The sequence below is a fragment of the Tursiops truncatus genome, chromosome 8, assembly GCF_011762595.2.
Source record: "Tursiops truncatus isolate mTurTru1 chromosome 8, mTurTru1.mat.Y, whole genome shotgun sequence".
NCBI classification, from domain to species: domain Eukaryota; kingdom Metazoa; phylum Chordata; class Mammalia; order Artiodactyla; family Delphinidae; genus Tursiops; species Tursiops truncatus.
This window is the reverse complement of record NC_047041.1, coordinates 48,042,606-48,061,523: the sequence shown is the minus strand read 5'-3', so window position 1 is coordinate 48,061,523 and position 18,918 is coordinate 48,042,606. Positions and strand designations below refer to the sequence as shown.

Genomic DNA, 18,918 nt, shown 5'->3' with positions numbered 1-18,918 from the left:
CTACAACTTATTGTGTCTACCACCTAATGCAGAGTTGCTGGAATTGGTTGCCCCTTTGAAGTCCAAACTGACTTGCTTCAAGAGCCTATAATTATGCTATTAAAAAAAAATTTTCTCATTCCAACATTAATAAACTGAAACATTGAGTTAGCTGTCAAATGCAGGCAAGCCAGAGGAACTTGCTCTTTAACTGAAATAAAATTCTTTGCTCCCATTTTGAAATGCCATCTCAGGCTGTCTTGTTTATGTTTAATGCTCTGTGACTCTAAGTCAAAGACAAAGCTTAAGTTAGGGTTTTTCTACATTGGGCTTCTGGGGAAGCTCCCTAGGATTTATAGGGCCATGGAGCTGCTGTAAAATATTTTTTTTTAAACCTATTTGTTCTTGTTTAGTGTAGAGCCCTGCTATATATCAAGGAACTGATTGAATGCTCACACTCCTTCTTAAAATTGTTGTTACAAGCTGAATGTTCTAGATTCCAAGTTTGCCTCCTCATTTGCCCCTTGTTCCTTACGTGGTACCAGCCAGTCAACAGCTTAACTTTGAGCTTTTTTTTTTTTTTTTTTTTTGCGGTACGCGGGCCTCTCACCGTTGCGGCCTCTCCCGTTGCGGAGCACAGGCTCCGGACACGCAGGCTCAGCGGCCATGGCTCACGGGCCCAGCCGCTCCGCGGCACGCGGTATCCTCCCGGACCGGGGCACGAACCCGTGTCCCCTGCATCGGCAGGCGGACTCTCAACCACTGCGCCACCAGGGAAGCCTAACTTTGAGCTTTTGAGCATGTGCATAGCTCAAGGTTTACATCACCTCCATGGTAACCTTCATTTCTTACCCATCCTTTGTCAACAAGCATGAAAACAATACTGCGTCGGTATAATTTTAGTATGAACCTCAGATACAAAATACAGGGTTGAAAAGCACTTGGGGAAAAGTCACACTGGAGACATGTGAAATGATGGATCGAAAACTATGAAAATTAGATTAGATTATGCTTGCACGCCACCCATTTGCAGGGAATGTATCTGTTCTAAATATTGCTTGTCCTCAAAGTCAGGTATAATGAGAAAGTCAGGTAAACGAGGAAAGAGGTGTGGTTTTTTCTTTTTTGATGAATAGGAGACAAAATAAATGTGCATAAAAGCATAAATCACTAAGAAAAAGTATGTGGAATTGTACAATGTGCTTTCAGGATAATGCATGTAAAAGTATCTGTTGTATGTATGAAAAGTGACCTTTTTGTTTTCTGCTGGCTTGTGGGTGTCTGGCCACGTAAACTTCCTTTCTGCAGCACTAATCCACTTTAGGATTAGTGAATGGGTGGGGTTCGCAAAGCAAAAAGCTTGTATTTGGCCTTCTGCCACCTAGAAATTCCTGCCTAATCTTGATTTTTATTAATTGCTGTGTGCAAAAAAAACAAAAAACACAAAAACAAATCCAGTTAACTTTCATATTTCCTTAAAGTACATTGTTCTGCACTTATTTATATGTGTGTGTGTATATATATTCACATAATGTATGTATATTCACATATATATCCTATGTATCAAAATATAGATAGGTTAGGATAATTCACTATTTCAGATTAGTGCTTTTACGTTCTGATAGGTGGCAAAATCCAGGGATAGTGTATTTTCAAGAATACTCAGTGGATGTGGCTCTAGCTTCATCTATTTACAATTGTTCAAATGTTCAAAGGGAACATCTTCCTTCATTTATTAAACAAACAAATGAACAAACATATTGTTCAAGGGAGTCCATGAAGTCCCATTCAGAGTTATGACTCTGTGACTCAATCATGTGGTTAAAAAAAAAATTATATATATATATATATATATATATATATAGTAAGATGTTTGATTCTGCAAAGAACTATGTACCTATTCTGCCTCCCTCCATTGTAAAAGTCATTCATTTATTTACTCACTCAAACATTCATTCTAGAAGCACTTGTTTGGGACTTAGTACGTTTCAGGTCCCATCCCATGTCCCACAGATACCAAGATTATTTAGATACAACCTCTGTTCTTGAGGAGCTCAGGGTCTATAAGAAGATTTCCTGCTTTATAGGATTTCATCTCAAAGGCCTAATTGTAGAAAGTTAAAGTTTTCATGCAAAGAACTCAACATGTATCTATACTATTAAGTGCTGATAATAATTGGTATTTCATTTGTTTTTAAACCATGAGTGTTTTTCTTAAATTGTCTTTATCGTTTATTTATTTTATTTTTGGCTGCGTCGGGTCTTAGTTGCGGCGCCCAGGCTCTTCGTTTTGGTGCACAGGCTTCTCTCTAGTTGTGGCGCGTGGGCTCCAGGGCCTGTGGGCTCTGTAGTTGTGGTGCGTGGGCTCCAGAGTGTGTGGGCTCTGTAGTTTGCGGCACACAGGCTCTAGCTGAGGTGCACGGGCTCAGTAGTTGTGGCACGCAGACTTAGTTGCCCCGCGGCATGTGGGATCTTAGCTCCCTGACCAGGGATCGAACCCACATCCCCTGCGTTGTAAGGCGATTCTTTACCACTGGACCACCAGGGAAGTCCCGGTATTTCATTTTGAGGAATTGTTTTCCTTTCTCCCCCCTCCCTCCCTCCCTCCCTTCCTTCCTTCCCATATCAATGGGGGCAGTGTAATAGAGGGGAAAGAGTATGGGTTTTGTCCAGCAGATTTAGGTTTGGAATTTTGGCACTGTTCCTTACCACTGTGTCATCCTGGGCAAGTGACCTGCTCTGAGACTCCATTTTCACATCTACAAAGTGATGATAGGAATATCTACTTCAAAAGAGTTGTAGAATCATATTGGTTGAATAAGATGTTACATATAAAAACCTACTCAGTGGATGGTGGAGCTTACTTTTAATAGGGAAACTTGGAAAGTATACCTGCTTTGTTTAACATCCTTTTAAAGAATAAACCAACAGAGGTAGCTTTTTTGGTCTGAACCTTCTGAAGACTCTTTACATAATATTATCTATGGCTGTAACCTGTACTCAAGAGTTGTAGGACCAAGACATCTGTGAGGATTCTATGGGTACTAGAGAAATATGAATCCACATAGTCTGAACCATACAAAACTGCCAATATTGACATGACCTACAAAAATGGCAATTTCGTATGGTTCAACCTAATACCACTACTGATACCATTAAAAGCACATTTCAGTTTTGTACTTTTTAATGTGAATGTCATATAAAATTTTTAAATTGGGTTATTTCCCGGTTAAAAATATTTAATGAGTAAAATTCATGTCATTTGTTTTTTAGATTAAGGAAGAAATGGTAGAATAAGTCTGCTTGGTTCTCTTTTCCAGAGTAGTTTTAGAAGGTTCAAATTTTGAGTTTGTGAAAATTTCAGCCTCAGGCATTGGGGGAAGGGACATGAAAATCCATATGTATTGTTGGATGTTAAGGAAAAGAGCAAATCTTTGACTATTTTAAGAGAACAACATTAAGATTGTCAGCTAATGAGCTGAAACTTGTTCTGACTGTGATACATTACTAAGCAAAGATTAGAGGAAATTAGTATAACAGAGAAAGAGAGATCCTTTTTTTTTTTCGTTTGCTACATATGTGGGAGAGACGGAGGATTGGGAGTGTGTAGGAGAAGTGTTGAGAGGATATGTGGGAGAAGAATTGTTTAAAATGTTCAAAGGGAACTAAAATGAAGATAGGAAAATGTACGCTGGGGTACGGGTTTCCAAGGGCAGCTACTCAGACAAGTGCTTCCAGTACTTTCATCAGCACTAGTAGCTTTTGAACTTCCATCTGTGCTGTCTGCTGGGCTGGGAGTACTCTGTCTGCTCGACAGTCACAGGTGATCCTGTCACCCTGGCCTTGGGAAGCCCAATTCAAATCCTTCTTCTTCTAAGAAATTCTCCCTAGCAAGTAAAGGGAATTTACATCCTCTATCATCAAAACTAAAGCAAAGAAAAGTACTTCTATTTCTTCTAACTCTCTCTTCCCAAGTGTTCTGTAAATGGTTTATGCTTGTGTCTAGTAGCAATGTGTGGGCTAGGAAATATATTTATACATCTGACATGGCCTTAAGACCATCTAGTCTACATTTATAGAATGTCTATAACTTGCCAGAGGCTGTGCCCTCTACTGGAATCAATAAAAATAAGATTTGGATTTGCTACCAGAGAGATCACAGCCTTATGCTGTGATCTACACCTTTGAAATGTAAAAATGTACTCATGCTATGAAGGACTCTACCATGTTTCTGAAATTCCTTCCTCATAGGGAGTATTGGGAATCCTTTAATTCTACCATGTAAGAGTCATTGCTCTAGCTTTAAGCTTGTTATACTATTAAAATCTCAATATAGTTGCAATAACACTTCGCCGTTTTCCTGACATTCAACTTCAATGTGAACTGCTGCATCTGATTTCTTTCAAGAAATAGAAGTAGGTTTTCACTGAGGGGGTGACAGAAAGAGCATGAGGACACTAGAATCCTAGGTACACACAGAGTGTGAGCAGGGAGAGTTCATGGACCAGAAGTGCGGGAAATGGACCAGAGGTTAGCTTCCGCCTGGCCGGAGCAATGTCACTGGGCTGAGATGGGATGATCACCAGAAAGCCAGTGTTCAAGGCTGGCTCATAGAGCTGTGAACACTAGGACTGCTGATGGCACTGTCAAAGAAGGCAGAACCACCTACTACCCCCCTCTGTGTCAGGCAGCATGCTGGGTGTTCTATCCCTGGCACAATTTAAGCCCCATAACAATTCTTTGATGTACGAATCTGCCCTATTTTGTAGATGAGAAGATTTAGTTCAGGGAGGCTAAGTAATTGTCCAAAGGTCTCAGACCCAGTTAGCAGTAAAGCAAGGTTCAACTATCTCTCAGTTTACAAAGCCAACATTTTTCCTTCAGTTTGCTCTTTGGGAAATAAAGGCATCTAGTCAACTTTAAAGGCCAAATGCTATTCCAAGGGAAATAGTTTTGAACGAATGACCACTTGAGGACCAGCTTATGACACACCAGATGAAGACAACTTGAATGTGAGAACCAATTTTATTTCCAACATTTTCAAGAGTAGAAACAAATACTCTCAATCGGATATCCTCTGCAGGGATACTCTCTCCCAAGCCCTGTGGGTGGTCAGCTGACCTCCTGCTGACTAACTATGACTAACTACAATGGAGTGAAATGACACCCTATCACTCTGCCCACCTACTTAGCACAGGGAAGACCTGCAGTAAATGTTTCGTAACATGAGAAAATGGAGACTCGATAAGACTGAGTGGTTTGTTCAAGATTAATTTGTTCAAGATTACTTAGGTGTTATGTGGTAGAAACAGGATTTGAAAACAAACCTGTTAAGTTCACAAACTCTTGCTTTTAGCTAGGGCCTCTTTGAGTTCTGATACATTTTCTGGGGCAACACAAGTAAGTCTACATTCATTTCTACAGAAAGGCCTTGCAAATGCTTTAACAACACAACAACAACAAGGAGCCAGCATTTATCAAATCCTTCCATGTGCCAAATGTGACACTAAACATACAAGCATGATTTTGGTTCTTTTCCCTAACAGCTCTATAAGTAGGCACAGTCACCATTTTGTCGATGAGGAAAAGGAAACTGAGAAAGAGAAGTAAATTGCCCAAGTTCACAATTATAAGTCCAGAGTCAGAATCCAGATCTACTTTTTTTCCTTTGTGTATATATCAGTACTTTTATTTTTTATCTTGTAGAGGTAGTTATAACTTTTTAAGTAGTATATAAATGAACATAGGTATAAGCCAGCCAGAACAAAATAATTAGTATGTATTTAAAGGAATTAGATTTTTTTCTTCTTTTCCAGCTTAGGATAAGAATTTCTATAACACAATAATCACCTACATCATAGATTCTTTCGAACCAAATGTCAACTACATATATATATAGAAGACAAGTACCGATGCATTAGACGTACCGAAAACACCTCCTTTGATGAAATCACTTAGGATTGTAAAAAAAATAAGTATCATCCGACATCTGGATGTTCAATAAAAGAGTTGGAGGGCTAAATAAATGGGGGAGTCACTCTACTCACTTTCCTGTTTCCAGCTTTTAGGGTTGCAAGTTTATTTGTAGGTTTAACATATACAGTCCCATACCTACTATTTCTTCTTCAAGAACTTCTGGATGGTAGCGTTAAAAAAACTTGAAAGCTTGATCTCCTTCTGAATTTCCCAAGTGTTTCTGCACTTTTTTTTCAAATGGGCCTCCTTGTCAGGGTTCACCTTTACTTTTATAAGTTCTATAATACTATTCTCTCCCATGGTACAAGGAACACTGAGGAATACTTCTTCATTTATTCCATAGAGGTCCACAATTGGTAGAAACTGGATGGGTCTCAAAATACTCTGTGTTAAAATACCTTGTGCTAAATCAGCTACAGATAGGCCAGTGGCCCAAGAAGTAGTTAACCCTTGAACAACATGGGGTGAGGGAGGAGTTAGGGGCCCTAGCACTCTGTGATGTTTAAAATCCACCTACAACCAACAGTCGGGCCCTCCATATATGTGGTTCCACCGCGTCCATGGTTTTGTATCCAGGAATTCAACCAATCCTGTGTAGATAGCGTAGTACCGTAGTATTTACTGTAGAAAAAAATCCACATATAAGTAGACTGGCAAAGTTTAAACCTGGGGGCTTCCCTGGTGGCACAGTGGTTAAGAATCTGCCTGCCAAAGCAGGGGACACGGGTTTGAGCCCTGGCCCGGGAAGATCCCACATGCCATGGAGCAACTAAGCCCATGCGCCACAACTACTGAGCCTGTGCTGTAGAGCCCGCAAGCTGCAACTACTGAGCCCGTGGGCCACAACTACTGAGTCCACGTGCCACAACTACTGAAGCCCATGTGCTTAGAGTTTGTGCTCTGCAACAAGAGAAGCCACCGCAATGAGAAGCCTGCTCACCACAATGAAGAGTCGCTCCCGCTCGCCACAACTAGAGAAAGCGGGCACGCAGCAATGAAGACCCAAAGCAGCCAAAAAAAAAAAAAGTGACTGTTTTAAAGAGGGTGTAGTCAACAATGTCAGTTACTTCTAAGGGGAGAAGACAAAAAATTGGAGGCTAAAAACATTCATTAGATTTATTCATTAAGAAAGTCACAAATGATCTTAATGAGAACAGTTTAACTGGAGTTGTGAATATAGAAGATGCATTGCAGTAGCTTGAGTCAAGAATGGTAGGTGAAGAGAGGACATAGAAAATTAAAAAAAAAAAAGTTTAAACCTGTGTTGTTCAAGCGTCACCTGTATTGCCTTTCGTTTCAATAGCCTCACAGGCATTAGCTATCATTTCTTTGCAGATATTTTTCCACTACACATGATCTTTATCAGCTCCTAAATCTGGGTTTAGATTCTTCAAAGCAATCAGCAATGTTAACTCCACACAGAAACACTTGAGTCTCCAAGCTTCCAAGGATCCACCCATGACAGCTTTCAGGGTGGATATCAAGCTTCTGCCCATCAAGGGAGGGAAATGGGGAGTGTCCAGATTATAGCCACTTCCAATAACACAGTTTGGGAAATTCATTCAACTTCCAAGCTACATAAGATAACCACTGGATTAGAAACAATCATTTTGCCACAGGGACTGGATGGGATAATATGGGAAATCATTAAAGATAGTCACATTCCAGTGGATTAAATTAAGGTGTATTTCTCCTTTTTCCTGGTGTGCATCTGCTGTGATAATCACTAAATTGGAGATTGCAGTGACAAGATAATCTTGGCTGGAAACAATATTTGGCATTTTCATAAAAGGACTGCCAAGTTCAAGATCTAGTGTCTCACCCTTCAATTTGCCTTCATCAGCATCCACAAAGGCAAGTTCATCATTCAAGCCTTCTAAAAAATGGTGATAGCACGGGCCATGCCAACTGATCCACTTCCTGTAGTGGAGACCTCATTGTGAAGAATGGCCTTCTTGGAAGTGAAATTCATCATAAATTCACGGGCGACAGGGGTGAAGGGCCAGCAGAATGCCTGTCGCCTGCAGGGGACACTAAGCCATCCCCAGGTGAAGAAAAACTCCCGCACTGCCTGCTCTCCAGCTGACCCTTGGGGCTTCCTGGGCCCAGTTCATGTCTGCTCATGCACGAGGTGGAGGAAGAGATTGGAGGAAGCCTCTGAAGGTTTACCATCCCCCTCATCTTGTTACTGAGCAAGGTCACACCCATCACGCAGGGGCCTCCCCGGGGCTTTGCCCAGGCCTCCAGAAAGGACTTCCCCCATGTGCTCAGACTAAGGCAGTCAAGGAGCTTCTTCTCTAGCATGTGGATCCTGGAGTGACCCTTTTACAAACCCGTGTTGGCTTCCATATTTGACATGCATAATAAACCTAACCCAGGTCCCTGGAATTATTTATTTTCTATTTTTCAGTGTGGATACCAAGTCAAACCCACTTTCTGACTCCAGAGCCAACAAGCTTAAGCATCACTATAGCTAATCCCATCTCCCTTGATCTCACCCTCTTCAGGACATCCTAATTTCTCTTTTACCCTCTAATATATCTTGTACACTAATCCTAGTCTGTTGCTTCTTGATTCCTTTATAAAAATGCAGCAACTAGAATGGAACATATAACCCTAGGAAGGGTCTAACCAGTGTGAAGGCCAGAAGCTTGTCCCCTTTCTAGGCACCAGTACCGTATTTCTGTAAATAGGTTCCAGGTAAATATTTTGACATCATCATCAGATGGCTACCTTGGGGTCACCTAAAACCACAAGATCTTTTGCTAAGGAGATGCTGCCATATGTCTCCATTCTAAATTGGTGCAATTAATTTTGGGAACTGTATTCTCCCAGACTGTCTTCCTTAGTAAGGGATTTTGTATGTGTGGTAAACCTAAGCAGCCAACAGGTATTTATAGGGTCTGTGCCAGTAGTTTGGTTTCTTATGGCTACTTATTAGATTAATACCTCTTGAACCTCAGTTTTTTTTTTTTTTTTATTGGAAAATGGGAAAAGAATATATTCCCTGCTAATGTCGTGGGAGGTTCAAATGAGATAATGCACAAAATGTAAGGTGATGTTATTATCACAGATAATCTAGGTTTTAATACCACACCAGAAAGGTAATTGTAACCGCTAAACCCATAATCACAGAAACTGTAGCCCACAGGTCCTTTAACTATCCCAAACATAAGATCATCTATCCAGATTTTAACAAGGAAAACATTTTTACTATTCTTTTTTCCCCCACTTAAAGATGTTCCAAGTTGGCTTTCATTGCCCTCTAGTGGTTGTTATATGGAAGCCATAACTCATTTTTACATTTTTAATTTTTAAGATGTCAGGCAGTCGTAAAACATGCTTCAAATACTTTTAGGTTACATACATTCCTGTCAGTTGTAATCCTTAAAGAGTCAACCTATAGGTACAGTTTCTAACATCTTGCCCAGCACAATATAGGTATACAGTATCATGTATTATTTTACTAGGTCTTCACTTAGGATCTACTGACTTAAAATAATTAACTTTATTTATTCATTCATTAAATATTCGTAGGATATCTATTATGTGTCAGGCAAACAAGATAGACGTTGTCCTGGCTTACAATCTGTGAGAAAATGGAGTACTAAATATGTCGGTACAAATTAGTGTGGTAAATGATGTGATAGGGAAAGTACTGGGTATATGAGTCTATTAAAAGGGGTACCTAACCTGGGGGCATCTCTGTGTGTGTTGAGAGGGTGGGGTGGGATTCATGAAAGAGGATGTTTAGAGAGTGTAACAAGTGGCCTGAGATCTAAAGGATGAATAGAAGAGACTTATTCAGGAGAAGGGGCTGGGGAGGGGAGAGTGTTTGACGGATTAAATGTAGGTAGATAATGGGAAGAAGGGAGCTTTAGAGATGAGGCCGGACAAGGTAAAAAAAAGCTGTATTAAGGAATTTTAACTTTTTTCTGGTGATTAAATTATAACCAACAGACTGAAAAAGCATGAGTGCATGCCTTCAATTTCTTTTTTTTTTAACCTGCTATTTTTTGGTTTTGTTTTGAATTTTATATTTATTTTTTACACAGCAGGTTCTTATTAGTTATCCATTTTATGCACAGCAGGGTATACATGTCAATCCCAATCGCCCGATTCATCACTCCACCATCCTCACCCCCCTGCCACTTCCCCCCTTGGTGTCCATATGTTTGTTCTCTACATCTGTGTCTCAATTTCTGTCCTGCAAACCGGTTCATCTGTACCATTTTTCTAGGTTCTACATGTATGCATAAATATACGACATTTGTTTTTCTCTTTCTGACTTACTTCACTCTGCATGACAGTCTCTAGATCCATCCATGTCTCTACAAATGACCCAATTTCATTCCTTTTTATGGCTGAGTAATATTCCATTGTATATATGTACCACATATTTTTATTTATTTATTTATTTTTGGCTGTGTTGGGTGTTCGTTCCTGTGCATGGGCTTTCTCTAGTTGCGGAGAGAAGGGGCCACTCTTCATCACGGTGCGCGGTGTACCACATCTTCTTTATCCATTCGTCTGTCAATGGGCATATAGGTTGCTTCCATGACCTGGCTATTGTACATAGTGCTGCAATGAACATTGGGGTGCATGCGTCTTTTTGAATTATGGTTTTCTCTGGGTATATGCTCAGTAGTGGGATTGCTGGATCATATGGTAATTCTATTTTTAGTTTTTTAAGGAACCTCCATACTGTTCTCCGTAGTGGCTGTATCAATTTACATTCTCATCAACAGTGCAAGAGGGTTCCCTTTTCTCCACACCCTCTCCAGCATTTGTTGTTTGTAGATTTTCTGAAGATGCCCATTCTAACAGGTGTGAGGTGATACCTCACTGTAGTTTTGATTTGTATTTCTCTAATAATTAGTGATGTTGAGCAGCTTTTCATGTGCTTCTTGACCATCTGTATGTCTTCTTTGGAGAAATGTCTATTTAGGTCTTTGGCCCATTTTTGGATTGGGTTGTTTATTTTTGTAATATTGAGCTGCATAAGCTGCTTGTATATTTTGGGGATTAATCCTTTGTCCGTTGATTCATTTGCAAATATTTTCTCCCATTCTCTGCGTTGTCTTTTCATGTTGTTTATGGTTTCCTTTGCTGTGCAAAAGCTTTGAAGTTTCATTAGGTTCCATTAGTTGATTTTTGTTTTTATTTCCATTACTCTAGGAGGTGGATCAAAAAAGATCTTGCTGTGATTTATGTCAAAGAGTGTTCTTCCTATGTTTTCCTCTAAGAGTTTTATAGTGTCTGGTTTTACATTTAGGTCTCTAATCCATTTTGAGTTTATTTTTGTGTATGATGTTAGGGAGTGTTCTAATTTCATTCTTTTACATGTAGCTGTCCAGTTTTCCCAGCACCACTTATTGAAGAGACTGTCTTTTCTCCATTGTATATTGTTGCCTCCTTTGTCATAGATTAGTTGACCATAGGTGTGTGGGTTTATCTCTGGGCTTTCTATCTTGTTCTATATTTCTGTTTTTGTACCAGTACCATATTGTCTTGATTACTATAGCTTTGTAGTATAGTCTGAAGTCAGGGAGTCTGATCCCTCCAGCTCCGCTTTTTTCCCTCAAGACTGCTTTGGCTATTCGGGGTCTTTTGTGTCTCCATACAAATTTTAACATTTTTTGTTCTAGTTCTGTAAAAAATGCCATTGGTAATTTGATAGGGATTGCATTGAATCTGTAGATTGCTTTGGGTAGTATAGTCATTTTCACAATATTGATTCTTCCAATCCAAGAACATAGTATATCTCTCCATCTGTTGTATCATCTTTAATTTCTTTCATCAGTGTCTTATGGTTTTCTGCATACAGGTCTTTTGTCTCCCTAGGTAGGTTTATTCCTAGGTATTTTATTCTTTTTGGTAATTGGGAATGTTTCCTTAATTTCTCTTTCAGATTTTTCATCATTAGTGTATAGGAATGCAAGAGATTTCTGTGCATTAATTTTGTATCCTGTAACTTTACCAAATTCATTGATTAGCTCTAGTAGTTTTCTGGTGGCATCTTTAGGATTCTCTATATATAGTATCCTGTCATCGGCAAACAGTGACAGTTTTACTTCTTCTTTTCCAATTTGTATTCCTTTTATTTCTTTTTCTTCTCTGATTGCCCTGGCTAGGACTTCCAAGACTATGTTGAATAATAGTGGTGAGAGTGGACATTCTTGTCTTGTTCCTGATCTTAGAGGGAATGCTTTCAGTTTTTCACCATTAAGAATGATGTTTGCTGTGGGTTTGTCGTATATGGCCTTTATTATGTTGAGGTAGGTTCCCTCTATGCCCACTTTCTGGAGAGTTTTTATCATAAATGGGTGTTGAATTTTGTCAAAAGCTTTTTCTGCATCTCTTGAGATGATCATATGGTTTTTATTCTTCAATTTGTTAATATGGTGTATCACATCGATTGATTTGCATATATTGAAGAATCCTTGCATCCCTGGGATAAATCCCACTTGATCATGGTGTATGATTCTTTTAATATGTTGTTGGATTCTGCTTGCTAGTATTTTGTTGAGGATTTTTGCATTTATTATTCATTAGTGATATTGGTCTGTAATTTTCTTTCTTTGTGACATCTTTGTCTGGTTTTGGTATCAGGGTGATGGTGGCCTCATACAATGAGTTTGAGAGTGCTCCTTCCTTTGCAATTGTTTGGAACAGTTTGAGAAGGATGGGTGGTAGCTCTTCTCTAAATGTTTGATAGAATTCACCTGTGAAGCCATCTGGTCCTGGACTTTTGTTTGTTGGAAGATTTTAAATCACAGTTTCAATTTCAGTGTTTGTGATTGGTCTGTTCATATATTCTATTTCTTCCTAGTTCAGTCTTGGAAGGTTATACCTTTCTAAGAATTTGTCCATTTCTTCCAGGTTGTCCATTTTATTGGCATAGAGTTGCTTGTATTAGTCTCTTAGGATGCTTTGTATTTCTGCAGTGTCTGTTGTAACTTCTCCTTTTTCATTTCTAATTTTATTGATTTCAGTCCTCTTCCTCTTTTTCTTGATGAGTCTGGCTAATGGTTTATCAATTTTGTTTATCTTCAAAAAGAACTAGTTTTTAGTTTTATTGATTTTTGCTATTGTTTTCTTTGTTTCTATTTCATTTCTTTCTGCTCTGGTCTTTATGATTTCTTTCCTTCTGCTAACTTTGGGTTTTGTTTGTTCTTCTTTCTCTAGTTCCTTTAGGTGTAACGTTAGATTGTTCATTTGAGATTTTTCTTGTTTCTTGAGGTAGGCTTGTGTAGCTATAAGGTTCCCTCTTAGAACTGCTTTTGCTGCATCCCATAGGTTTTGGATCATCATGTTTCCATTGTCATTTGTCTCTAGGTATTTTTTGATTTCCTCTTTGATTTCTTCAGTGATCTCTTGGTTGTTTAGTAACATATTGTTTAGCCTCCATGTGTTTGTGTTTTTTACGTGTTTTTCCCTGTAATTCATTTCTGATCTCATAGTGTTGTGGTCAGAAAAGATGCCTGATAAGATTTCAGTTTTCTTAAATTTACTGAGGCTTGATTTGTGGCCCAAGATGTGATCTATCCTGGAGAATGTTCCGTGCGCACTTGAGAAGAAAGTGTAATCTGTTTTTGGATGGAATGTCCTATAAATATCAATTAAATCTATCTGGTCTGTTTTGCCATTTAAAGCTTGTGTTTCCTTATTAATTTTCTGTTTCGATGATCTGTCCATTGGTGTATATGAGGTGTTAAAGTCCCCCACTATTAGTGTGTTACTGTCGATTTCTTCTTTTATAGCTGTTAGCAGTTGCCTTATGTATTGAGGTGCTCCTGTGTTGGGTGCATATATATTTATAATTGTTATATCTTCTTCTTGGATTGATCCCTTGATCATTATGTCGTGTCCTTCCTTGTCTCTTGTAACATTCCTTATTTTAAAGTCTGTTTTATCTGATATGAGTATTGCTACTCCAGCTTTCTTTTGATTTCCACTTGCATGGAATATCTTTTTCCATTCCCTCACTTTCAGACTGTATGTGTCCCTAGGTCTGAAGTGGGTCTCTTGTAGACAACATATATATGGGTCTTGTTTTTGTATCCATTCAGCAAGCCTATGTCTTTTGGTTGGAGCATTTAATCCATTCACGTTTAAGGTAATTACTGATACGTATGTTATTACCATTTTCTTAATTGTTTTGGGTTTGCTTTTGTAGGTCCTTTTCTTCTCTTGTGTTTCCCACTTAGAGAAGTTCCTTTAACATTTGTTTTAGAGCTGGTTTGATGGTGCTAAATTCTCTTAGCTTTTGCTTGTCTGTAAAGCTTTTGATTTCTCCGTCAAATCTGAATGAGATCCTTGCAGGGTAGAGTAATCTTGGTTGTCGTTTCTTCCCTTTCATCACTTTAAGTATATCATGCCACTCCCTTCTGGCTTGTAGAGTTTCTCCTGAGAAATCAGCTGTTAACCTTATGGGAGTTCCCTTGTATGTTATTTGTTGTTTTTCCCTTGCTGCTTTCAATAATTTTTCTTTGTCTTTAATTTTTGCCAATTTGATTCCTATGTGTCTTGGTGTGTTTCTCCTTGGGTTTATCCTGTATGGGTCTCTCTGTGCTTCCTGGACTTGGGTGGCTATTTCTTTTCCCATGTTAGGGAAGTTTTCGACTATAATCTCTTCACATATTTTCTTGGGTCCTTTCTCTCTTTCTCCTCCTTCTGGGACTCGTACAGTCCGAATGTTGTTGCGTTTAATGTTGTCTCAGAGGTCTCTTAGGCTGCCTTCATTTCTTTTCATTCTTTTTTCTTTATTCTGTTCCGCAGCAGTGCATTCCACCATTCTGTCTTCCAGGTCACTTATCCGTTCTTCTGCCTTAGTTATTCTGCTATTGATTCCTTCTAGTGTATTTTTCAATTCAGTTATTGTATTGTTCATCTCTGTTTGTTTGTTCTTTAATTCTTCTAGGTCTTTGTTAAACATTTCTTGCATCTTCTTGATCTTTACCTTCATTGTTTTTCCGAGGTCCTGGATCATCTTCACTCTCATTATTCTGAATTATTTTTCTGGAAGGTTGCCTATCTCCACTTCATTTAGTTGTTTTTCTGGGGTTTTATCTTGTTTCTTCATCTGGTACATAGCCCTCTGCCTTTTCATCTTGTCTATCTTTCTGTGAATGTGGTTTTTGTTCCACAGGCTGCAGGGATGTAGTTCTTCTTGCTTCTGCTGTCTGACCTCTGGTGGATGAGGCTATTTAAGAGGCTTGTGCAAGTTTCCTGATCCATGCCTTCAATTTTTATTTTAGTTTTAAGAAACATTTTATTATTTACAGGGAAATCTTTAGTTATTAGTCATAAATTGTTTGAAACCTTCAGTGCCTCTTTTTATCATCCAAAGTTTCTCAAACACATATGTTCCTAAAATGTTGGAGCTGGAAGGGACTTCAGACATCACGAATTTCCCTCCTTTCACTTCACAGAGCTTTGAGGGAGTGGGTGGTCAGGTCAGGAATTGGTCAGGTTGCATCGTGTGGCTACCCCTGGGAACTGTTTGCTTTTCCCACCATAGTCCAGTGTTCAAATTCCTTAGCCCGGGTCAGAGACCTGACGAGTCTCCTGTTATCTCCTGTCTTGTTGACTCGGATTGTTCAGAATTCCTGAGCACCCCTAGCTTTTCACTTCTGCGTCAGACTTCATGCTCTTCATTTGTGGCCTAATGAAAAGATGGTTTATCTTTGACTTGTGGGGAGGATCTGGGCGGTCTTCTCATTTCTGAGGAGAGCACGAATCCTCCCCAGATCACTGGGTCAGGTTTAGCCTCTTCTCTTGAACTCCATTGTCTCTCTGTACTTTTCTTATGGCATAACTCTGTGTGGACCTACTCACTTCTTCTAGACTCCATGCATCTTGAGGACATGACACATGGCTTAGTCATCACTACATCCTGCATAGCAAGAGAATGCAGGCCCTGAAAACCTCTATCAAGTTTGTTGTAGACAGGGATGGGTAGATAAATGAACAGAGTGGGATATCCTATTTCCTAACAGAAGATTTAAGTAAATGTTGGTAAGGGAATGAAAAATATATTACCTTAATAGCTCGTTAGCAGATTTTTTTCTCAGGGAAAAAAACAAGTTTAGAAAATGCAATGATGAGCTACCTGAGGTGAAATGAGAGTCTCTTACAAGCAAGGAAAAATAATAGCTGTATTTTTAATGAGAAATGACCATGAATCAGAAGGTAATAAGAGATTAGAGAAGAGAGGTCAGGAAGGGGGGAAAAAGAGAAATCTGGGCAGCATGGGAGAATGCCCAAAGGACTTTAAACCAGAGATATCTGATGCCCATTTAAAAATGCTTCATGTTTGATGTGAACTCACTGCCATCTTTTTGAACTTAGTGGTGCTGTTTACTACACAAAGGAGATGTTGTTTACGCTACAGCATGCCATTGATGCTTGATACAGAAAGTGTGCTTTCCTGTGAGGTTTGCAATTCTGGGACAACTACCTCATGTCCATATATGCTAAACATGGAGGCAGATTAAAGAAATGAAAGAAAAATGTAGTTTCCACTCTCCTGAATTCTATCACAAATCTGTGAGTAGAATAATAAAAATACATGAAAAAAAAGGTCATAGTTTAGTGCAGTTTCTGTTGCACACAAAACACAAGAGATATAGGCAATAAATGGTTTTGTAGTTTGGATCACAACATCATTTTCAGCATGGTCCATCAGGCACTGTTCCCTCCAGGGTAGATTTTGAACAGAGAAATAACAAGCAATTAAATTATATGGAAGATTAACTAGGCCCTTCACTGACCCCTCTTTTTCTTTCCTTCAAGCAGGAGAATCATCGATCAGTCTATGTTCAGGAAGGAGCAACATTTTTCATTTTGAGCTTTTCTCAAGCAGTCTTAGCTCTTAGGGCTCCTGGCTGATTCTTAGCTCTGTAACTTAAAAAAAAAAAGGGACTCTCGTAATATAAAAAAAATAGAAAAAAAAGGCAACGAAGTGAAAAATTTTTCTTTCAGATCTTAATTTACTGTTTATTCTCTGAATTATATTTTAAAAGCCTAGCGGTAGGATGACAACCAGTTTTAATCCAAATACAATCCACAGTACGAAAACTCGGCACACAGGCCAGACACCACTGTATACAGTTAGTTCTATGCAAAATCTATTACTGCCATCTTGTGGATTCTCAGGGAATAACGCCAGTTGCAATGTTCTGTTTACTCTGTCTTGGAGTACTAAGTTCGTATGGCACAGTATATGAAAATAACTGGGAGAATGTATAAGGAAAGAGCAGCTAAATCCCCAATTTTCCATTTAACTTTATCACTTTGAAGGCAGTATTTAACTTCTCTGGCTTTCAGAGTGATTTGTCTTGTCTTTTGAGGCTCTCAGGACAAGAGAGTGGATGTTCCCAATGAGAGGAGTCCCTGGAGGTCATTTCTCCAGGAGCAGATACTTATGTAAACCTGGGGACTGAAGAAGGGGGTATTTTCTTTTTTTATTGGCTTGCTGATGTGCAGGTGGGTCCTGACATTCCAAAAGCACAGCAAATATACAGTATAGGAAGAGCTTCGTCCAGAAAAAAAAAAAAATGCTACTCCTGGGATACCATCCGCTGATCCACACTTCAGTCATTCTCTTGTAAGCTTTGCATCTTGGCTTTCTCGTTCTCAAAAAACACTTCAACTGGAAAACTGAGGTAATATGTTGGATCATGGATAGCATAGGCAACTTAAAAAAAATCATCTGAGCCTTTCAGGGAAAATTTTGGAATAAACCTTTAAAGGCTTTCCCTTCCGCTTAGGGAAGACTTCTTCAAGTTCTTTCATTTGCTAATTTATTCACCACTTACAAACACCTCTGAGTGCCTAGCACTGGGTTAGGCCCTGGGAGGCAGTTATAATCCAGCCACACCTCTGTCCTCAAGGAACTCACAATCTGTTGGGGAAAATATTCATGAAAACAATCCAAGATCAAAAGGAGAACACAGGGTGTCATTGAAGAGCTGTGGAGATACAAGGGTTGGGAGGAGGTGGGAGGCCTGCTCTCCCTGTATCTGAGTCCTACCTAAGGGCCTTCTGTAGGCCCTTTCATTCAGCTTCCTCCATATTCAATAAATTTCTCCCTCCTCTGAACTCTTGAAGCTCTTAATTGGAATAACTAGTTCACCTGGTGATCATCTCAGGCACCTTGCCCGGTTAGTTTTCACTAGACCAGTCTCTATCCCACTTCTCTACTTGCAATTTGATCTTAATAATTAAAGTGTCATTTAGAAAGGATAATCAGGCTATGGCTTCAAATATAATCCTCATTCTTTCCTTTCTGATGTGTATATATATATCAGAATATATAATATTTATAATATTTATATATATAATTAAAAACATGCTCTAAGCATCTACTATATATGTTAGAAATTTTGGTTTTAGCAATTCTCAGCATTCAGTTTTTTAATTTTTTAAATTTTTTTGCGGTACACGGGGCTCTCACTGTTCTGGCCTCTCCCGTTGCAGAGCACAGGCTCCGGATGCGCAGGCTCAGCGGCCATGGCTCACGGGCCTACCCGCTCCGCGGCATGTGGGATCTTCCCGGACCGGGGCACGAACCCGTGTCCCCTGCATCAGCAGGCGGACTCTCAACCACTGCGCCACCAGGGAAGCCCAGCATTCAGTTTTTAGACATAATTTCAGAGGATGAATACTCTGAAGGGGTTCCCTTTTCCCAAATGGGAATTTTCATGGGGATAATGTGAGATAGGATTTTCTGCAGGTAAACAGTTTTTATCATGTGGAACTGTTGTCGCATCTGTCTGGTTTTATTCCTTTCTCCAGCCCAAGAGTCTCTTCTTTTCCCCTGTATACTTATCCAAGTTCCTTACGCTCCTTAATATGGTCTTATTTAAGGATCTGTCTTCATCTTCCTTGCTCTGATCTCCCTGGAGGGCGAAGATCCTGCTATTTAACTCTTTATTCCTAAAGCTGGGCATGTCATGA

At 39.3% G+C, this 18,918-nt stretch overlaps 1 protein-coding gene and 1 pseudogene across 3 annotated transcripts in view; both read right to left on the bottom strand.

Moving 5' to 3' along the window:
* DLG2 (discs large MAGUK scaffold protein 2) overlaps nucleotides 1–18,918 on the bottom strand; it is a 2,041,254-nt gene that overhangs the window by 335,176 nt on the left and 1,687,160 nt on the right. The gene's annotated exons all lie outside the window — the stretch shown is intronic.
* Nucleotides 4,998–17,048, bottom strand: LOC141279337 (L-lactate dehydrogenase A-like 6B; annotated as a pseudogene).